The following is a 24770-nucleotide window of genomic DNA, read 5'->3' as shown; positions in this document are numbered from 1 at the left end:
ATGAAAAGTTTATCAGAGAAGTCGGAATATAACTCCAGGCAACATCAAAAACGAGCATAGAAATAAGCGTTGCAGTTTTCTCTTGAGAAATTTTATTATTTCTGTTTACCGTTATGTTAAATTCGCAAGTACACTTTACTACCGTTTGTGCCCATAATAAAGGCGAGTTTTTCTTTAAAAACGGCATTCATGTTATTTTGTATGGATTCATTGCGGTAAGTACCAAAGATGGAACGCTTGGTACTTTTCCTATGGAAAAATGTAGCAAATTCCGTAGACAGTTTTGAACAATCTTCTCCGCTCCTAAGAAGTAACTACGACACTTTGATAACGAATTCTTTATCACATAATTGGATGCAAAGTTAGGTTAAAGACAAGGCAATCTCGCGAAGTCTGCCACTTACCAACTAGGTGTAAGTTCGGTAGTTGCGTTAGTGTTCGTGCCGGCGTTCTCCCAAGGTGGCTTCGATTGTTTTTGAAATCCAGCTCCGCCTCCGGCGAACATTAAACCACGGTAATCGCAAAAAAAGACACTGACAAACACTGACACAGCTAACACATAAACACTATTCTTGGTGGTAAACACCATGGACGCTGCTAATCTCAACAGTGTCACATTACGACGTTTCCGTGATATAACTAGAGTGTGTCTTTTAAAAATTTTCTAAGTGGAACTTGAACATTGTTTGTATTGTTTTTGGTGCGATCTTTTTCAATCATGGAGCGGTAACGAGCGTCGGCGCTCGCACATTTTCTTAGAATATTTTCGGTGAGTACGCGGTGTATTCCGGGACTTAACACCGCGCGTCCCGCTAGCGTGTCTGCGCTCACGACGTTGGCTTGTTTTATTTTTGTCTGGACAGTTTTTTTTAATTTGAGTAATTTTGGACAAAGCCCTCAAGACTGAGCGTATAATAAGCTCATTCTTAATTGTGCTGTTGTATAATTAACGCAAGCGGTGTATGATCGTTAAAAGACATAAGAGTAATAAATGTATATGAAAATGTGTATAATTAGAAAATTTTGAAAAGAGCGGAGCGTTGGACGTCTGGAGTAACAGTGTTAGATAAACATTTAGACACAGCTGTGAGAGTAAGAATAGATATTGTGAATGTAGCAATTAGAAAATATGATAGTAAACTCCTTCTTGAGAGGTGTCGGCGGCGGAACGACCTGTTGGCATATTCTCAGTAATGTGACGCCGGCAGGCGGTACATATGTAACAAGGTAATGATTAAATCAAGGATTGGTAATGATTGATGTAATAAAAGATTAATATGATACAATCGTTATGTTATGTAAAATAAAAGTGTCAAAGAAATTAGTTCCTTTTAAATAAACTTCAATTTGAAAAATAATCACGGAGACGGAACGACTCTCGTCTCTTGGAGTATGGGCTAGACACTGGTGTGAGACGTCACGTGTGCCGACACAGTTGCCTTATCTCATCTCCGGCACACCAGTAAGAGGGCTGGCTCTTCAGCTGAGCTAATGGAAAGTACAAAGTGCCAGGACCTCGGCTCCGACTAGCTATTTACAGCCTTTGGAGTCGAAACGCTTGGCCCGTGGGGTCTCGGTGCCCTTCATCTGTGCAATATTTTGTCAAAAAAATTAATGGACTGTCTGAGAAACCCAAGAGACCCAATTTTATTTTTTAATATTTAGACTTTTATTGTACCTTACCTGAATATTTTAACTTATTGTCTAATAAATAATATACGTGATTTAAATGCAAGAAAGAGGTCTTTCATATAAAAAATAAAATCTTTATCTACAAATTTTTCAACGGACTGAAGTCCACCGATTTTATTGGATCTAACAAAGGCGTTCGATTTTGTGAAACATAATACACTATTATTATTGATACAAAGATAAGCTTTTATTGCACGTTATCTGTTTATTTTAATTAATTTTGTACACGGAGACTGTCGTTTCACAATAAGTAAAATGTTGCGTGCTACCACGTGCTATTGGCAGAGTTTGCAGTTCGATAATTCTCTTCCTGCTTAGGTTATTCGACCCCATTATTCGGCTTATTCGGCCCCGTTTTGTGGTATTCCCAACTACATCCTTACGGTACATAGACTTAGAGGCGGTTCAATACTTATATATAAACAGTGACAAATTCAAAAGCTATAGTTAGTTCTCGAGTTTTTAAGTGGTTAACAAACCGTAATTTATTTAAAAATCGGCTATATTTTTACGTCAAAATTAACAAGCTCAAGAAAGCATTTTTTATGATAGATATCAAGTCGTACGCCTGGTGCTAAGCGACATACCTGTCCTGTAACAGTTGCAGTGCTATTTAGAGAGCATGGACATAAGTTGACAAGCCCCGTGTGCCTGTAATTTCACAAGCACCCATACCCTTCCAAACCAGAACACAGTAATGTTCACATTACTGCTTGGCGGCAGAAATAGTTAAGCTGGCAGTACTTCCCTAAACGAACTCTTTCACAAGGGGCTCTGCTGCTACTTAAAGCCTGGCGAAGTATAGCCTTACTTCAGTTGAGACCCATGTAAGAGACATCTAGTGAGAGATTTTAGAAACCTTCTCACCTACAACGCTGGAACAAAAACGCATAGGAAAATTTCGTCAACTCGACAACTTGGCCTGTAGCTCAGTTGGTATAGAGTACGCTACGGTACAGCGTGGTAATTGGTTCCAGTCCCATCGGGTCGAAGAAAGTTTTGTTTGTGTTCGATCATCATCTCGCTCAATATGAGCTCTCGCTTAAGGTGGTCTGAAGAAGTATTGAAAAACTCAATAAATATTTATACGTAGCATTGTTTCCTACAGCGTGAAGACAATAGCTATGTAACTACATTAACTCACAGTCTTCGAAAATGATTGAAAACTTAGGTACTTACTTTAGGTTACTTAGGTATTCTGAGATCTTTCTCAAGCATCAGTGGGAATCATGTGGGAATATATGAATATAATATAGTAAAGTAAGTTAACGACAAATACTGAAAATTGCTACGCATTACATTGTTTTCATCACACTTGCTCGTCAACAGTGTCATGACATGCAGGCAAGGTACACCGTAATATCCTAAATTATGCAAACGGGTTTTTTCATTACATTATCGCCCTATGGATTTTTTATGCCAAGATTAAGCAAAAAGTTTTTATGCTCGACAAATCTGAACGGATATTTCGCATAAACTTCAGGTTAAACTTTAAACTTCTCAATTAGGTACTGCCCCTAGTACACAATGTACCAGTGCGAACCTCACTGTTAAACTAACTACTTATTATCTCATTCCAAAGAATACATTCAACAAAATTTTCAAGGTAATTAGTCGCGAGAATATTTTGTGTTTTGTTATGCTGAATGACCTGGGATGAAATCTCAGCGCCTCCACCTTGTCGCCAATTCTTTGATAACGTGCAGACTGGCGATTGAAACACCTAATAGGTACTAGTAGCTGTATCAGGGCATCGTGACTCGCTCGAGGTTAGGCGTTATGTGCCTACTATTAGTAGGTAGTGTATCGCCGGCAGTGCAAGCACTCAGAGGGTGTTGCACGCACATCTGAATGGTCGTACGGCACGTTCCGTAAGAAAAATCGTTGCCATTGCGTAATTATCGTTCAATGCATAGGTGTATTATTATTAAAATTGCCTATTTATTACAATTGTTTAAGTGATTTCGAATATTTGCTACAGTAAAATAAGACAACAGAGAATTTAGAGAATGGAAAAAATATAAAACTGTCATTTATTCCATTGTATTAACAATTAGAATACATACGCAATTCGCGACAAATGGAATTGGGGTGGAAGAGCGACGAAGAGGCAAAGCCCCATTTGCACACACACACCACATACATTTCTAAATTATTAAGTGCTTACCTTTTAAGTCATAAATAATATCCGTGCTAGGGGGCCCGGATGTTTATAACACAGGTTTCGACCTAGTTTAGATTCCAGCTCCCTCACAAACTATAATCAGCTAATGCAACTAGTACATATTAATGTATGTAAACAACAATTTTGTACTTTGTGATGGTAAAAATACTCGTAGTACATTATTGCAAAGGCCGGGAAGTAAGGGATTGCTGGACGAGCATGAGTTACAAGGCGAGGCCTTGTATTAATACTATTCAAGGAATCCCCGTTCCTGCCGAAGCTTATATAGTGATTATCTTAAACAATGTGAGGAAATTATATAAGATTAAAGAGAAGCAGAAGTGTAATAGGAAAGTTAAAAAAAAGTTAATTAAAATTAAAAGATATATTTACATTTTTAAATGGTTACCTTTGGCCAAGTCCTGTTTTAATTAGAGTTTTAATTAGAGTTTACACTAGAACTTATTTTCGCGACAAACATACAAAATAGGTCACAATTATGAGAGAATACCCAAGCACTTTAGTCATCAAGTTTATGTACTCGATGACTTTAGCAGATCTTGTCACCTTTTTTTAAAAAAAAATACGAATAAATTACGATGGAATTACGAATACTTGGCAGTTGGCTGTGTGAGTTTTCCTTTTGCTTGTTTACATAGTTCATGTAGGTATATTCAAAAGTTTAAAGAAGTGGGTAATGAATTTACATACTTTGCAGGCCTTGGCCGGGAGGAAGCCACGCGGTCTATAAATGACAAACTTTCCGTGTTCGTTTTTATACAACCATTTCCGAACATGTTGAGAAAATTTTTTTATTTTCTGTTTCTACTCGTACAATAAGCTTTTGTCTGCAGTGGCTCGGTCCTTCGGGTGTGTATTCTCCCAACTGTTCACCCATGTGATAATGTGAATGTGAACATAGTAGATTATTAGACAAAAGAAGAATAAAAATGAATTTTTTTTCGTTAAGCTACTACGTACGCGAAATTCGAATGATGTTAATTGAAATTAAGATATAAGCAAGAAAAGTAATTAATGAAAATTTGTCAAACAGTGAAATCTCGTCTTGATTCATTATGAAATAGCAATATTCTATCGCAGTGCATTTATCAATGATACACAACTTGTGTATCTGAATGATCTATACTATATAGTAAAACTATAGTGAGACTAATGGATAAGAAACGTTAGATCGGTAAAGTATATTTTTAATTGTCTGTCTTTTTTGAAGACGAGTAAAATCACAGTTCTTTGCGCGAAAGTGTAGCCTGCTTGGGAGCAGCTAGTGATTGCAGTCGACAAATATTCTATCGACTATCGACTGAATATTGGTCAAGTTCATGGAATAAATTGTCGAACTTGTTTCATTTTAATCTTCCTGGACCCATTGTTCATCCAATCACTGAGCACAAGTTCATTTGAATTGTCGATTTTTGTAAGTACGTACATAGACTGTATTTAGAACTATGTTTATGAAAATACAAGGGGACATATTTTAAAGTTTTTAAATTTAATTGAATATATATATTAAATCCGGTTATTCTTGTTAAAATGTGAAAAAATTTGATCTCGATATTAGAAGGCCAACTGTCAACATAAGAATAAAGAAGGCAATTAACATTCACAATTTAGTAATTTTTGGCATAATTATTGTCCTCTTTCAAAATCTATCGATAAATCTATCGGCAACAACTACATAACTAATTAAAATTTTATGAAAACTGGCACCCTACAAATGTCATTTTACTCCGTCTTCAAAAAAGGCAGACTATAGTGCATTTTAACGCGTGCTACGATTTTCTCTGACGACTTTAGCAAGCTTGTAATGTGAAGCGTACTCTTTACTAGCCTGAAGTAACTCTATAATGCCCTGGGTCAAATTTTAACTATGCCAGTTGCATACAATGTCATTTTCGTTAAATAGTGTTCATGAATATTTATTTGATTCGTTATACGTATATTTTTTCCATTATTTAGCTATTTCACTTTTGCCTTTTGAATTATTTTGCATTCATCAATTTGAAAATAAATAAAAAATACAGTCTACAAAATAAAACAAAAATTTCAAATGGAGTTGAATAAAATAATTCAATATTTTGTTTTGTAATTCGTTAAAAATTGTACCCAGCTATTTGTTATATCTATTATAAACAGTGCAAAAAAAAAGTTACTTGTTATGAAATTGTTAAAATTACCATTTTCTGCGACGATACCGACCGCGACATATTTTAATAAACGTATTTATTTCTTACCTGTAAAATAGAGCAAATGACACTTTTACTAAGGCATTGATTACATCGTTTGAATTCGCTATGGGGCGTCTGTCTACGCAGGCTTCTACCCTCCCTTGCCCAGCTTCGAGGATCTGTTACGTTGATAGTCTGCTATTTTTTTTATAGTTAAGGTGCTTTTCCACCACTGAGGCGAGACGAGAATTGCAATTTTTTATGGCAAAATTTCAGTTCTCTCCTAGTGCTAGAACTGCCTCCGTGGCCGAACGGTTATTATGCCGTATATAGACTGCCACGCAGAGGTCCCAGGTTCGATTCCCGGGCCGGGAGAAATATTTGTATGGCCTACATTTATTTCTCTCGTGAGTTTGGGTGTAATTTGTGGTTGTCACAGGCACAGGGTTTCCCTAGTGCGGGGCTATGTTGAGTGTGTGCGTTATTATTGTTATTATTATTAGTGCATCTTCGGTGGAAATGATATGTACTGACGAGGATGTGCCAGGCGAGAATTGGAAAATTTCTTCTTGTAATATTGAACCGTATTGCTGCCATCATTTCACAAATTAATATTGTATCTTTTATAATATTTTTGTGTTATATTTGTGAAGTGATTGTAAATGTTTGTTTTGTTGTATTTGTGCTGAATAAACTTGTTATCTGTCTATCCACAACCAGAACGCGGGCTCGTAGTAGCTGTTAATGGAAAATTCTCGTCTCGTCTTGTCTCGCCTCACCAGTGGAAAAGTACTCTTAGCTTTGCATTGCAAAAAACGTTTATTTAATAAACGGTTGACTAAATTTAATATTAAAATATCATTCATAAGCAGATTTTGACACAAATCAAAAATATTCGCTCTGCAAACGCCTTTTTAGCAGAGCTATTCAATTAAATGTACCCTGAATTTGGCGATCCCAGCCGTAACCATGTCGCCAACAGTACACTCGGCTGGAATTACCCTGAGTCGAAGAAGTACAATGTTAGGTAAGCGATGATTGCGCGACCACTAACGCTACAAACTTACGAAGACTAAAGTGAGAGGTGCAGTTGTCACCATTGCTAAGCACAAATGCGCATGAGCAGAACATTGCCCGGACTTAAAACTAGGCAAAGTATATTTACCTAAACTTCAGGTAATACGTTCAGAGCGGGCAAGAAATTGTATTGTATTTTATTCAATTATTTAATTACTGTAGTTTTGCATAATATTAATGTTTTGTTTTGATTATAGCCCTGTATTTTTAACCTTTTTAATTATTTGAAATTTACGTAAACATATATTCTATTCCGGTCTCTAGCCATGACTATTGTAAGCATCAACGCATAGACAACCGTAGGCAAAGAAAAAATAATGTATCATTATCAAAAATTTACAGAATGCCCTCATGATTCCATTTCCCCATTCAGCTTTGTCGAACTATGTCGAACCGAACTCAACGTTTCTTATAATAATGTGTTTGCGCTCTGTGGTCGCGGTATAATTAGTATGGAAGAGTAAACCCTCCGCAATTAAGACTGTAGTCTCTTTCGTTTAGATATTGCTGTTAATGAGCGTAATATAAGTTGTTAAGAAAATGTTAAGCCTCGAAACAATGAACAACACCTACGTATTTTTGTTTCCTCTATTTAATAAATCGAAAATGGCGTATAGTTGGTAAATAAAGGTCATACCTATCTTGTGTGCGATCCGTGGATGTGCCAGAGCTCTGTTCTCTTCTTTTGTCGTGGACTAATCCCATAAACTTTCCAATCCACGGATTCTTTGAGCCGTGACCCATTCCCGACTGCCACATAGTCATGATTGCTCATTTTGTGAAATGCCCTTTTAAAACATTACCTCTTCAACACGTCTTTCACTTAAACGGTACGATGTTATGGTTGCCATTGCAGCGAAGATGGTGATGCCGATGCAAAACGCATAAACCACCACTTTCACGAGATACCCGGTTCGCCATGGACCGATCGGTTCTTCTTCCTGGTTAGCATTCATGTCCATTCGATTGAGTTCCATTTTTACCAATGAGCTAAACAAACTGTAAAAATATTCTCCGTCGCGCCGACTTTTCTTTGAATAACTTGTTTTATTTCCTTCCTGAAACAATAGAAAGCCATTCTTAAGTACAGAATAGAATACGTTTATTTGTCAAAGTAATTAACTTTGCTCGAACATGCTCCGAAATTTTTGCTTTACGTTCAAAAAATGAACACGGAAAGTTTGGCATTTGTGGACCGCGCGACCTTTTCCCGTCAAAGGACTGCAAAGTATGAAAATCCATTGCTGTTCGCTGCTCTAAACTTTGAAATCTATGTAATAACAATTTTAGAGCATAAAAACGCGCAAATAACGTGCACATACTCATAACAAGGGAAAGCCTGTATGCCATGAACACACACATTGACAACCACAAAATACACCAAAACTCACGAGAGAAATAAATGTAGGCCATTCAAATATTTCTCCCGGCACGTGAATCGATCCCGGGACCTCTTCGTGGCAGTCCGGCATGGTAACCGTTCGGCCACGGAGGCAGTTAATAAAAATGAACTATGAAAAGAGGTAAACGCACACAGCCAACTGAAAAGTGTTCGTAATTGCGAGAATCAAAAATATGTACCTACCGTTTGCAGCGCCGCTTAATTTTTTTTTCTAAAAGGCTGTAAAATTAACTAAAGTGCTTTGGTATTTTTTTCAATTTTATCGTCTTATTTTGTGTTTTCGTGACGAAAATATTATTATATTATTCTAAATATATGTTACGCGATAACTTCAGTACTTGTGAACCGATTTTCATGATTCTTTTTTGTTGGAAAGAGGGTACCTGCATAGTGGTCCCATTTAATTTTGAAGAAAATCATCCACCTCTTAGGGTGGCTGTGCACGCATGAAAATTCACTTTTATAAATAGCGCCCAAACTTTATTTTAAGGAGCAGTTATATTAATGGTTGTTTTTGCTATTCTCCAATTCAAAGCGCATCGAACTACTAAGTGCTACCATAATTTTAGAGACCTCTGTGGTCCTTGCACACCGGTTTTCATGGTGTCAACATCTTCGAGGTCACGAGTTCGAACTACCGTCTCTATATTGTCCTGGGTTAACACGTTTTCACGCTCTTCTGGGCAGTTACGAAAATGCAGTAAGTAATGGATTCCACTACATCATAGCAGACTACTATTAATGTGCCCGGAATAACAATAACATTTTGTTTTAGCAATTGTCCTAACATGTCAAATATTACTTCTAATTCTTAATATTTGTTTAATTTTTCTATACGTTTCCCTCTGTGTAGTCTTTTATTATTCTCGCGCATTATTTGAGAAAAGGCGATTATTCCTTAAATATATGAAGTTTTTTCTATTGACGATCGATTCAGTTTCATGTAACGATCATTTTATTGTAAGGGATGAAAAAATTAAGGACAGCAGAAGCTGGTAAAATTTAATAAAAAGTTTTTTATCAAATTTGACCAACTTCTGCTGTCTGGATTCTTTTCTTCTAACACAATGAAATCATTGGAAAATATGCGAAGTCTCCAACCCACACTGGGTTGGTGATTATGAGGTTATATTAACAACATCATCCTCCTCCTCCGTTGGTTCCTAATAACCATAAAGCAAGAGAAAAAGCAAAATATAAAATGGCGACTATAGCAAATAATTTTTTAATTCAATAACCTTATTTTCACAAGGAGAATGAATTTTATGACACATAACAATAACGTAAATGTATCGTTTTTTGATACGCTAAGGGTCAATTTATATTGCGGCAGAACGGAAAGTAAGCGAATTTTTGTAACGATATTGTACATAGCATAGCCGCTCACGCGATACATGCAGCCGTAGACGCATACCACACCTAGAGGTGCCGTTGATGATTTTATACCGATTTATCGGATATCGAAGTTATAACAGGTAAAAGAACTAATATTAATTGTTATTTCGGTAACTACTCTAGCAAACCATAAAGTTTTTAATGCCTGGATCTGTCATTTAAAAAAAATAAACAACTTCAAAATACGTCACGACAATCGTGTGTGTCATTGTTTGGGCTGGTGATTTCGGTGTTTATTTATTGAAAACATACTGTAAGTAGCATTTTTTAAGTTTACCCTGAATATAAATGTTTATAAACTATACTTTAAGGAGTAATTTCATGGTAAACGTTAGAACCACTAAAACGGAATATTATCATATTTATCCAAGTACACCAAAAATTTCATTAGTGCTTTTTAAGTGCAGGATTTGCAGTGTATTGCTGCATTTTATTTGAGATGTTTTTGTTGGTAGTACGGAGGGTATTTGCAATCAGCAATACAGAATAATAATTTTTATTTATAAAAACTTGTATTTAAACTGAATACTTTTCTAATTTGCGAAACCAAATAGCCGCCATTTTGCGGTAGGAGGAGCGCATCGTGTGAGCGGTTAATGACCTGTATGGTCAATTGTGTAACGTACAAACTAGACACGAGCCAAAATCTTCCGCGGAATGCGCGAGCATTCTCGAGCATGAGCGAGAATTCCGCGCTTCCATTCCGTTCCACCGTAATATAAATTGAGCCTAATGTTAAAGCGAGCGACTGTATTCCAACGTAGCAAACAACTTTAAGACAGAAAATTAGGAAATGCGAGAAAAGAGAGAGAGAGAGAGAAGGGATCGTGGTCCAACAAAGCTGCAGTTTCCAATATAAGTTTGGTCTTGATTTTTTGTTAAATCTCTCCGAGTGGGAAGCTCGAGATAGCAACTGATTAAAACCATCAACGCGAGAATTAAAAAGTAGGCCAACGAGGATCGAAAAGAAAAACGATATTAACAAAGTGAAGGAAAGATACTGTATTCAATGTAATAATCTCAGTACAGAGTACTAAAACACCGTCCTCAAAAGTACGTCGAATTACATATATTTGCCGTTTTATTGAAATATCCCCTAGTTCACCACTATACAGGACTTGACAATGAAGATAATAAAAACTGGTTCTCACTAATCAAAGTATATTGAGAGAGAAAAACGCCTTGAATTGGGGAATAGCAAAACCAACCATTAAAATAAATGCTCCTTAAGTAAAATGTAGGCGCTATTTATAAAAAATCAGAAGATAAGAGAAAGAGGACTACTAGACTAAGGGTGGATCATTTTCTTCAAAATGAAGGTACCGTCTTTCCAACAAAAAAAGAATCATGAAAATCGGTTCACAAATACCGGAGTTATCGCGTAACATACATACAAAAAAAAACATACAGTCGAATTGAGAACCTCCTCCTTTTTTTGAAGTCGGTTAATAATTCAATATAAATTACTACTGATGGGAACACTCTTCTACCATATATATATATATATATATATATACTATGATAACACAATATATTTGTTTAGTGAAAATATGATACAAAACCTGTTTTCACACTTTACTGCAGTAATTTTTACAAGTTATTATTTGTACTGCATATATTGGTACCGCATGATTGACAACCGCGCTGTCACTCGAACAAACGAAGACTATTGCGCGATTGACGCCTGTATGCGATTTTAACGCCCTACAGGTGCGGACACTTTTGAGCGCGAACCCGACGTCCATTTATTGGTAGGTCAATGGCCCAAATATTTTATTATCCATTTTTCTCAGGAGAACTGCTTTTTGAACGAGTAGTAGTGCTTAACAATGTAACGATTTCAAATGTAATTTGTTCACTACAGAAATAAACATTCAACATTTTTTTATTATACAAAAAATAAATAATTAAATAGTAAAAAAGTACACTCGTTTTTAGCTCTGCAACCGCGCGGCGTCCGCGCGACAGTCGCGCTGCTGCAGCACGTCTAGAATTGTATGAAAAGTGACAGTCGCGCGGCCAACACGCGGCCTACAGCGACTAAGTTGAACGCCCCCTTATCGAGATCTAGCCGCCTTTAAAGTTACCGACCAGCGGCCGACCCGAACAGGCCGCGACGGGCGAGCACGGGCGCGCTCGGGCGTGTCTCTTCCCACGGCATGTTGAGTGGTCAGTGTGGAGCTGCCTTAACAGGGATTCTGTTGTGAAGTGATATATAGTCATATATATAATGGTACAAATGGTAAAGTAAGAATCGGTGTTTGGTGTTTTTAATTAATTTTCGTACGATAGCATTTATAATGCATTCTTCGCTAAATCGAAATTTGTTCTTTTGCAAAGTTCGAAGGCTTCATTATATTTATTGACCATAGGATTCCAAATAGATGCAAAATATTCAACTTGAGTGCGAATAAATGACTTATTGATGCGGAGAAAAGCAGATAGTCGCGTGAACTTATCACAGGAACGCGTGGCGAAGCTGCGCATTTGTCTTGTAGTTGATTATATTGTCTACATGTGTGTCAAGGTGAAGCTTTTTGTCCAGTGTCGCTTCGAGATATCTAATGGAATCGTCAACTTCAATACGAGCGCACTCGGCGTGTAGGTACAGTTAATAAAATTTCCTTTAGCAAGAGTAATCGATTTACACTTATTTAAGCCGAAATTCAGCTTATTATTGTCACAGTAGATTGTATACCTATCTAGATCCTCTTAAAAACTACCATGATTTTCTATATTTTCTATTGTGTGATAGAGATACAAAGGGATTATCGTTTATAAGTAAAATAAACAACAAGTGGCCCACTATCGAGCCCTGTGACACCCCAAAAGCCACCGAAAAGAGCTCAGACTTAACCCTTTTGACAACCAGCTTTTGTATACGATTTTCTACGCAGTATTTAAACACGCAAAAAATTATCCCGAATACCGTTCATTTCCCCGAATACCGTTGAAATGAAACAAAGTGAAAATGTCCATTTGTGCGAATTTTCGGTATCGAACAATTTTGTAGAAGACGGCTCAATACTGGGAATAGTGTAGCGAAGGGGAGATATTTAATGACGCTATGTGAGATCAGGTGCCGATGTGTGCAGTTCAAACTTGACGCTCCATTATGTACTACCATAACTTAAAGATTTTGATTGGGTAGGGCTTAAAACGTGAAAACGACGTAAAACAATTTTAAAATTTAACAAAATTAACCTTACAGTCACTTGAAGAAGAGTTATATTACAATATTCAGTATTTTTTCATCCTGGTTCAGCCATTCAGCTGTTTTATTCAATAACCATTTCTTTTTCAATTTTTATTGAAAATATATCGGCCAGCTTTAAAATAAAATACAAAAAAATTCAATCTTTAATAAAACAAATAAATTAACACTAAGGATTACATAACAAGTAATCAAATTTTGAAATGAAACTATTGTTTTCGTATTTAAGTGGCGAATATTTAATGTAAAGTACCCTAAACCTAAAAACTCGATAAGCACTTATTTACAAAGAGCCGTGCCAAAGCATTCGTGTGAATTACAAAAAAAGAAAACAGCTTTCAAGTAGTGTTAGGTAAATTGTTGGTGTTTACAATCTCTCTGTACGTACAAACAAATAAAAAAATGCTAAAAGATGAAAGACTAGAAATAAAAAGAAATCGAGATAACGGGGTTGGAAAGTGTAGTATTTACAAAAGGATAAAAAACCATCCTCGTAAAGCTTAGTTTGCCGTGCAAAACGCCTCGTCACCAAATTCTATTCCTGTAGCAAAACAGTACTCTGTAAGCAACTGTCTCATCTCTATGACTCACGGAAGAAAAAGCAATTTAAGTACTTTAAACCTCGATTACTATCAGAACCGCTGTCGCTAAAACTCACACATTCATAATTTGAAAAACTGAAATCTTGATAATAATTGTAACCAGTTTCTAATTTAAAAAGATGTAACATATTCTGGACTGTTAATATAATTTAAACCATACCCTGTTGTCATATCGTTGAAGTTCAATACAATAAGTATTGCAAGTTACGACATTTTAATTTTGTATGGAGGTTTCAATCAATGCAAGTGCTGCCATCTAGCGGTCAATAGCTAAATGGTGACGAATTCGAGATGTTTACTTAGCTTTCTACAAAAGAACCGACCTTATTGCAGAGGTATAAGGTTTACTTTAATTTTTTGTAATAAAAAATTATTACGAGTAACAGAAAATTGAAATTTGTGACATTTTATATCTAACGGTGATATGAAACACCACTATGGATTTTATAGATGCAACTATCATTTTTGCACTGCAAAATAGCAAAAAAAGGTATTTTTCCACTATTCTCAAGGTTTTGCGCGAGAATTATCTACGCGTGACACGACCATAGCGTACGAAACGAAAATGGCGGACTGCGTTCAAGTATGTTGAACTTCGCGTACTGTTGGCCCACGTGCCACGTTCACTAAGCGCCTCTACCGTATTTATTGTTCTGTGCTGTCACTCCTGTGTAAATACGACCGTGATCAATTTCGTTTCGGTAGGCAAATTGATGTGTCTGGTCAAATCAATTGAGATTCACATTCAAGAGAGAGATACGTCAGAGACTGATACAAATAAAGCAACAGGCACAAATGAGGGAGATAGTATGTCACGTCTCTGAGGTTTGGTAGGATCGACACCACCAATTAGCACTGCGGTAACTTCAATATTAAAGCATTGGGAATAACAAGGGCGTTCGGCCCCCAAAACCCGTTTAGATGTTATTGCATCAAAACATTAACTAGTATCTTTTGACAAAAATTCTTTTCGATCTCCTTTCCAGATGGCGTAAGTTTCATTCATTGAAAAAATTCGTTTAATTTTTTTATCAATGTAACTTATAAATGAGACTGATTCACAATTTATTTCCTTAAAAACCAATATCAAAACGAACGCGCCACACAACGAACGGATCACAACGAAAAAAAATATATTCACATGTTTCTAATTGATTTAAAATAATATCCTAACCTAAATCTTTTAGCTAAATCATGGGACAAATTAATAATAAAGTACATAAGAGTCATACTTTAAAACTTTATTTTCAATTTTCTCGATCCCACTTTTACAAGGTACGCCCTTGTTATACCCAATGCTTCAATTGCAACTTGCCACCAGAGCTTATTGAAGGCTAACTGTTTAATTTTCAAACATTTGATAATGATTCTCGATGTAACCGAACACCTTCAACATGTGCACCGGCAACCGCCTGTACCAAAATGCACCCGATCTATACGACTTATTTGAAATGCTTAGTGCATTCATAACATTTACATTTAACATAACATAATTTGAACTGTTTTGGGCAGTAAACTTTGTAAAGAACAATGGCGAAATCATTGTTACATTTTTGTTACAAGTTTCAATATAATAAATTCACTCATCCAGTTATACTAAAGGTCTATCAAAGTCTGGAAATTAAGTCAAATTTAAAAGAAATTGTGTACACAGGAACTTTTAAAAGCCTTTTAAAAGGCTTTTTTAAAGCCTAGGAAGCCTAAGGAAGCCCAATAAAGTCGTACTAAATACAATACCCAAAACAAAACGTTTTCTAAATAACTCGTATGTAATGTGTGGAAAAATTTTTAATCGTATACCAGATCGCATTAAGCCTCTACCATTGACTAATTTTAAAAAGGAATTGCGCATGTGGCTCTTTGATCATTTATTTTACTCTATTGACGAATTCATGAATCATAAAGAATAATTAATTGATGCATACATTTTTCCTATCATTAAAAAAAATATATATATATTATTATTATTAAATTGTGACATACACGATTCTGACATATCAAATTAAATCAATTATCTTAAATTTATCAATTTGTTGCCTAATTATTGTTTTAAAATCGAATCTCAATCCACCAATGTATTATTTTATTATTGTATTTGCATGCTTTTATTTTAGAAGGCCGAATAGGTTTAAGTTCTGATTTAATTTTTACCATCAACATGTGTAATGTACCCTACCCTATTTGAAGCGAATAAATGAATTATTATTATTATTATTATTATTCAATATACCCTCACCGTACCTCCTTCGGTCGACTAGAAGGTCCGGAACACTCCATCCTTACGTCGTTGATATACCACCCATTCGCACTAAGCGCTTTGCTTCCTCCTTTCTGACGCGTGCAGCAAAGGAGTGGAATACTCGTCTGTATTTCCGGAAAAGTATAATTTGCGGCTATTCAAGGCTAGAGCGAATAGGCATTTTTTTAGGCAAACGCGTTCCATCGTCGCTTAATATCAGGTGAGATACATAAACATAACTCAAAAGTTCCATCTGTTTGCCAAGGTTTATTGAAATTGGCTACCAGAAAGTGCGCGAAACCGGATTCATTCCCTAGTTTGCCACCTTTAGAAGTGGAACATTTTCTTCAAATTTAAACGGGACCAATGCTGAGGTACCCTCTTTCCAACAGAAGAAGAATCATCAAAATCGGTTCAGAAATGCCAGACTAATCGCGTAACATTCACACACACAAAAAAATACAGCCGCATTGAGAACCTTCTCCTTTTTCGAAGCCGATTAAAAATAGTTTCATTTCCTTTGTGTAACAATCGCGAGAAATTTAGAATTCGATAAGATGATTATTATTTGTTTCACAGATTAACAAATTACATGTGAGATAGTGAAATTTGTAACCTACAAATCAGCACTAGACTTCGTCAATAGATACTAAAATACAAAAACTTGGACATCGCGACCGGCTCCAAAGTTCCTAATACACTGGAAGCATTACCTCGCTAAACGGCAATGGACACCTGCAGAACCAAGCAGGACCCAGAACTGCGATCACTCTCTCTCTCTCTCTCTCTGTACTTCTTAAACTCTTTAAATAAGTCCGAGCTTCTGAACCCCAGGACCCCGCCGTTTCACCCGCGACCGGTACGAAGTCGTACATCAACAACAAGGCAGAATATTTTGCGTGCTTTAGTTTTGTAGCATTTTTGGCCGCGGAACCCACTAACCACGAACTTACTTTTTAACCGACTTCAAAAAGGAGGAGGTTCTCAATTCGACTGTATGTTCTTTTTTTTTCTTTTTTCTTGTATGTATGTTACGCAATAACTCCGGTATTTGTGAACCGTTTTTCATGATTCTTTTTTTTTGTTGGAAAGGGGGTACTTCCATAGTGGTCCCATTTCATTTTGAAGAAAATCATCCACCTCGAAGGGTGGCTGAACACGCATGAAGATTCATTTTTATAAATAGCGCCTAACTTTAATTTAGGAGCAATTACTTTAATGGTTGATTTTGCTATTTCTCCAATTCAAGGCGTTTTTCTCTCAATATACTTTGTGTAGTGTCGTAGTGAGAACCTATTTTTATTATCTCCAATGTCAAGTCCTGTATAGTGCCGAACTAGGGGATATTTCAATGAAACTTAGCAAATAGACGTGCTTTTGAGGTCGGTTGTTTTAGTACTCTGTACTGAGATTATTATAATATCAAGTGACGATACTAACAATGCCTGTACACGCCTATACACGCCTGTCCATAACAGTATATACCTATGTCCGCCGCCAAGCTGTAATATGAGCATTACTACGTTCTGGTTTTGAAGAGCGCTAGTGAAATTACAGGGACATGGGACTTGTCAACTTGGGAGTCGTCTATCGCCTTCGGCAGACTGCTTCGCCACGCCGAAGGAGATGCAATTTTTAATAATAATCTTTAATAATAATCTTTATTTATTTCTTCTTACAAAGGTGATCCTTATTTATACACAACATAATGAATTTAGACTTAATAAAAGAATCTAATTAAGATACCTTTGTAAGAGGCTGGAGTCTATACTAGGAATTAACCTGTGTGACAGAACTCCAGGCTCTCACCCGACTGAAAACTACAGGTTTAATTTAATAGTTATAGTGTAACATGATATGTTGATCATTTATAATTATACTGAGGAAAAGAACAGATAAAAAATAAAAACAATAATAATAAAAGAAATAAAAGAATATTTTTAACGAGACTAATAACCAAGAAGACGGTATGATTAAATGTGTGATGATGTGCTAGTGCGTCCTGGCGTTGGCGTGCTTGTGTGTGTGTGTGTGTGTGTGTGAGTATGTGTGTGTTTGTGTGTGTGTGTGTGTGTGTGTGTACGTATTTCAGCAGCAATTTTTATATAATCGAGATCAAACAGTTTGTAATAAGTTTTCTGTGGATTGATAATTTAGATTTAATAACCAGTTTGTGATTTTAATTGACTCGACGTTTGTAAACGACGAAGGCGGCAGACGACTCGGTGTACCAAGTCGTCTGCCACCTTCACCAGTCTACTTTGCAATGCTGAAGGCGACGCACTCTACTCGCCGTTTACACCGAGTCAAATTGTGCTCAAAAACGGGACGTGTGTGGATCGATACGGTAGCTGTTAAAGATACAAATTCCGCTTTGTAATTCTATTTATGCATGCCTTGTGCGCTGAAATGTCCGAGTTTAACCCCAACACGTAGGCCCTTACCACGGAATTGTTTACAATAACACCTAATAAAGGATATACTTTACAGAGGCCACAGTCGCTAGGCATTTACAAAGAAAGCATTATCGACTTCATCGTCACCGAAAGCGAAATGTTTCCGGGTTGTTTGTGGTTTGTATATTTTCATAATGACGTGTACAGTCATGAATTAGGAACCCCATTTAGTTACATTGTTACAGTATAGTGGCATTAACTGATACATTAGTTAATTATGTGTCTTCCAGAGCAGCATTTAACATTTTACTATAAAAAAATCAAGGGTAATGCCCTCTTTAATCTATTATTCAACTTTTCAAATATCTTTTAAATTTGTTATTTCATATTGGAATGGAGAACAACGTTATAATGTAGGTTCTTTTATATTTCTACTTCAAACGGTACATTTAAGAGAAAAATAATTTTTAAAACAAATTCCGTTAGGGAAAAATTCCCTTTCATATGCTTTCTTCTTACACTTTCATAATATACTTTAGTAGCAGAAGAACTCCTTGTGAAAAAGTTCGTCCAGAAAAGTACTGCCACCTTACCTATTCCTGCCGCCAAGCATGGGAGCGTCATGTTTAAATCACAGGTACATGTACATGGGGCTTGTCAACTTATGTTTCAGGGTGACGGTGCGCCCGTGCTACTCAGATTTTCGCGATTTTAATATCGCGACAGGCGTATCGCTTACGACCATAATGCGATTGTAAATAGCCCTAACAAATATGAGGGAACGTATGCAAAACCTTACATTTACTAAAAACTACATTTAAAGAGTAAAATGATAAAGATTCCCTTTTATTCTAGCTTTCGTAACAAAGTTTTCGTAAGAAAAATGAAAGTTAATTCATAAAATTAAGTGGCAAAGTTAAATATTATGATATAGGTAGTGTATTAGGCCGTGGTAGGGTGCAGCGCGCGAGTGATAGGTACCGTCGCGTGTGCCACGCGATAGGCTGGTCCTAAAGAAACTAGCTATCCGCCTCGTTCCCCATATACCGTCTACTTTAAATTTCGCTATTAAATGTGTCTATGCGGACGTTGCTGGATAACTTATTTTACATCATTATAGATGCATTTTCTGCACGCAACATTATCTAAATCTTCTTTCAAAGGAATGCTACATAACAAATGTATTACACATAAGTATGCCTTTGATGTCGGTTCAAGAAAAATGTGTACTATTGGATGTTATACATATTAATATCTATCCTCAACGATTAAGAATTAATTTTTCCAAGTGCTGTATATCAGAATTTATAGCATCACTTATACAAACGTTGTTTTTTGTTCTACTTCGTGGATTCAAACCAGCGTTGTTCCTGATGCAGATTTTTTACACTTCAGCAGATGCTAATTCTACGTATAAAAAACCGCGAAAAACGTACATCCTTAACGAATCTATCTATATCAGAAACTTTATATTTTCTTTGGTATAGTAATAAAATATTATTTTAATAATTTTGTGACATTTATTGACAAAATTAACAAATACAAATATCGTTATTTACTTTAGATGATTACAATAAAGGTCAACATTCAGACTAAGATAATTATACAGAATGCATTAATTACTGGTGGCTACCACACTAGAGCAACCCTGTATCGTGGAGCTAGATGAATCTTCTTGAAATCAAACAATCTGCCTAGCTTAGTCGTTGTAAAATTTTATCAAAGTTATATGTGAAAAACAACTCTCTCTCTCTCGTCTGTTTCTGAAAGGTTTGTACAATATTCCAGCGTGCCTCTTAGTTCACATCGATTAATGCGGATGCTCATACTGATGCGGATATGGAAGCGGATGCTAATACAAACTACAAAGTCTTTCTTCCAGTCAGTAGTTCGTTAGAGCTGTAGCAATGCACAAAAGTATTCCTTTCCAATTTTTGTTTGCCAGCATAATAATATAGAGTTAAGTCTATTATTTACTATTCACTTTTATTATTCACGTATTACTAAAGAAATTGTGAACTAGTATGTACGCAGAGCGTCTGGGTTTTAACCCGACCCTTTGTTAACGCCGAGTAGAAATCGGGTTAAAGCCCATTAACGCTCAAAATAGAGGGCAAAAACTATGTAGAGCTAAATATGTGTTGTAAATCGAGTTTTGTTATTCAATGGAAGATATTTTCCATTCAATGGAAGGTTGTTGTTATTCTGAAAGAAGAAAAAGAAAAATAAAATAAAACAATTCGGATATTTTACAGCAGATTAAAAAACAGAAATAAATTTAGATAGAACGGCGATGTGGGAGGGGCTCGCGTGGTACAATCTTGACGTACCATCAAAATTCCCCGAACTTAAACTTAAAAAACTTAATGTAGAGTAAATTGGAACGTTTTCTTTCTAAAATTAAAAATAAGGTATTTAATTGATAACTATTGTAACTATAGTGAAAAAATTGGGTGGTTTGCATCAATATTAGACATAACTGGTTGATAACTGTACCACCTCAGTCAACCGTGACCATGGGACCTGTAAAGGGCTCGAAACGTCGGTTTGTTTGACAAAACAAATACACGCGATTTAAATCCGGAAAAATAGTTATATTTCCTACGTGTAACAATCGCGAAAACCTAAGAACTCGATATAAACAATAATTATTTCAATTGTAATTTTAAGTAAAAGTTCAGTTAAGTAGATAGAAAGGGAAATGATAAAGATAAAAATAAATTACCCCCACTACTTGATTCGCAAAACGGAATATTTATCCACAGAGATTTACACTCCACAATCGACAAATCAAATTGGCTGTAGTGTATCTCGCGTCAATACTTGTGGATACAGCTTGCATGCGGGTCGTTTTCTTTTGTTTTGTTGTTCATGTTCTTTGTTAACTTTTAACCGACTTCAAAAAAGGAGGAAGTTCTCAATTCGATTGTATTTTTTTGTATGTTTGTTACGCGATAACTCGATTATTACGATTTGGGAATCGATTTTGATGATTCTTTTTTGTTGAAAAGAGGGTACAGGCATCAAGAGCACGTCAAGCTTGACACTTAAGATTTAAATCCAACTCTACGCCGCTTACGATAAGAATGGTCCAAAGTTAAAAATGTCAAGCTTGACGTGCTCTTGACTGTACCTCAGTAGTGATTCTAATTAAATTTGAAGAAAATATTTCACCTCTAAGTTGTATAGTTTTTCAGTATCTTAATAACATTATAATTTAATTATTTTTATTTTGTTCATTATTTATTCTTAAGCTACAAGTCTCTAAATCGATTCTCTCTTTGTTACAAATTATCTTGATGAGAAATTTAAATCGATTTTTTAAATTCGGTTTTACATCACTACGTCTCTAATAACTTTAAATCTCGAACGTCACCGTAACGACGCTACATGAAATGAACTATCGTAGAGGATGGAAAAACAATAAATGAAATTATGCACTCTCAACATTGACTTACAAATAAATGGACGACGGGTCTAATACAAAAACCACGAAAAAAATGTCCCAAGTCAACCTATTTAAACGTAGTGACATGTCAAGGAATATGAAAAAGCTAAAACGTTGAATTTAAATTGTAATGTCATCGCAGTACTGTCTAATTTTGCTTGCTTCGCTGTCAGTCGAACAAACGAAGACTAAAGCGTGAATGACGCTCTGTATACGATTTTAACGCCCTATAAGTTCGGACACTTTTTAGCGCGGACCCGACGTCCATATAATTGTAAGTCAATGACTCTCAAAGTCAAAGTAGTGGGCTGAGTTTGTCAAAACGACGACGTTTGCTCCCTTTAAAACAAGTGCAACATCGCCGTTCGATCTAGATCATTTCTGTGGATTATAATAAGTATAAATGACTTCGAGAAATATATATATTCATAAAAAAGCACTGTCAAATTCAATAGATAAATTTTATAGTGCAACGTATTTCAAACACCGTTGGTGAAGAGAGAAGTTGATCAAGAGAGCTTTCACAGAAACTTACAATGATCTTATAAAAGCTTTCGCTCTGGTTATTAATAGAATTTCTAAGCATCCTCTTTATTAGATATATTAAAAGCTGGACAGGAAGGTGTAGTTACCGCTCCGTCAAGTATAAAGTTTAAATTGCAATTGACAGACTTCGTGGAAGAACCTATCAGTGCTTTAATAAATCCGAAATTATTTTTCATAATAACTAGTGACGGGACGAAAAAGTCGTGCGCCTGGTGGTAAGCGACACGTCCCTGTCCATTAATAATAATAATAATAATAATAATAATAATAATAATAATAATAATAATGTATTTATTTCTCTCCACAAACATAACAACTGAACATGAACAAAAGAAAGATAGACAAAAATAGCGTTTATATTATGTTTGCAAAAGACTGGTACCTAAACTAAGCATAAGCTTGTAATATAGGATACCAGGTCTCTCACCACAGACAGCTTACTGTTTCTCTTAATACTATGATTGCAGAGGTTAAAATTACGTTTAAGATTAAGGTTATACAATAGTGAAAAAGAAAACCAAATTTAAATATGTCAACTAACTAAACTAACAATACACTTTGAAAGTTAGTGAACCATGTGGCGCGTGTGTGAGTGTGGTGTGGAGTGTGTGTATGTGTGTATGTGTGTGTGTGTGTGTGTGTGCGTGCGTGCGTGCGTGCGTGCGTTCGTGGGTGCGTGCGTGCGTGCGTGCGTTCGTGCGTGCGTGCGGGCGTGAGTGCGTGCGTGCGTGCGTGCGTGCGTGAGTGCGTGCGTGCGTGAGTGCTTGCGTGCGTGCGTACGTGCGTGCGTGAGTGCGTGCGAGCGTGCGTGCGTGCGTGCGTGTGTGTGTGCGTGAGTGCGTGCGTGCGTGCGTGCGTGCGTGCGTGTGTGTATAGGCATAATCTACCTTGGCTAACTTGGAAGTCGCTAAATAGATTGCGGACTCTAGTCGACTCAAGCAAGAAGAGCATGCACAGGGTGGTCTCGGAGAGCGCATATATTTGTGATGTCTCTCCTCAAACTATGGCACGTCTTGCCCTGCGTGCCCCTACACCTGCACATGCGAGAACATGTACAACATCACTGATAATGCTGTGTCAGTCGCTGAGTACTAGTCCTCAGGACGCAGATAACACACTACGTTCAAATTACACCTCTACGGTGTCAGAAAATTTTAATACATAACAAAAACTTGCCACAATTTCGTAGTCCACGATTCTGTGTAATACTTTCCGCAATATTCTTGTCATAATGTAATAGCGTGATAATTGTGGTGGGACTGGATGATAAATGGAAATTACGACGAAACCTCGTACGATAGTTGCGACAGAACTATGTCACGAACCGGTTTAGAATTTTTATTTGGAGCGAAGGCTAACCTAGGATAATAGATCTAGCCTAGATGGAGGTCTGCAGCAATTGCTGAATCCTGCTTCTGCTGTCCTTAACTATCAGCATAACATATGTATAATAAGTATGAAGCGGTCTTATCCTACCTTGAACCTCTGCAACTACGTAGAAATGTTCCATCGCTTAGCGCCTTTGTGTGTGTGCTCTGAAGAATTATTCAACCTTCTCCCTCCCTCTCCTTGCCTGCACCGAAGCACGCTTGCAGGCCGTTTTACCGTTTTACAACTTGCTGTATTCTATCGCGAACTACAAGGTTTGGTGGCCGCACATTCGACAAATGGAACTCTCTCCTTCTTACGATATGGGGTCGTTCAAAGGAGACGTGAAGAGATATCTACTAGGCTTGTAGGGTGGAGGTGGCTAGGGCAGTGATTGTATCACCACGGCGCTAGGTTCCTGCACGTTTAGATTCCGCTTACCATTAAATAATAGGGGTTAAAGTATGAAATTGCCGATTTGTACTGAAAATCTAAATTGTTTATTTTTTAAATTTTTAACAAATTTATTTAATCAAAATAGTTGCCATTATTATCTATACATTGCTGCCATCTAATGGGAAGGTTATTAATGCCTTTGCGATAGAACTCCGACGATCTAGACTGCACAAACTGTGTGAAAGCATTTTGTACTGCCTCCTGGGAAGAAAACTTCTTGTCACGTAGATAATTGTCCAAATCACGAAAAAAATGGTAGTCCGTTGGAGCAAGGTCTGGTGAATACGGAGGATGACGAATGGTTTCTAACTGCAGTTCCTGAAGGGTCAAAATGGTTTCTCGTGCTGTGTGAGGTCTCGCGTTGTCGTGGAGCAATAATGGTGAAGATCGATTCATGAGTCGGGGCTGTTTTACTGCTAGTTTTGTCAACATGGTTCGGAGTTCGGCACAATAGACATCTGCCGTTATTGCTTGACCAGATCGGAGAAAACTATAGTGAATAACACCATGCTGAGACCACCAAACAGTTACCATTACCTTTTTATTGGTAAGTTTTGCTTTAGGACACTGTTGTGGCATTTGACC

The sequence above is a fragment of the Hyposmocoma kahamanoa genome, unplaced genomic scaffold (assembly GCF_003589595.1).
Source record: "Hyposmocoma kahamanoa isolate Upper Pololo Valley unplaced genomic scaffold, ASM358959v1 99702, whole genome shotgun sequence".
Classification (NCBI taxonomy): Eukaryota; Metazoa; Arthropoda; class Insecta; order Lepidoptera; family Cosmopterigidae; genus Hyposmocoma; species Hyposmocoma kahamanoa.
This window is presented reverse-complemented; position numbering follows the sequence as displayed.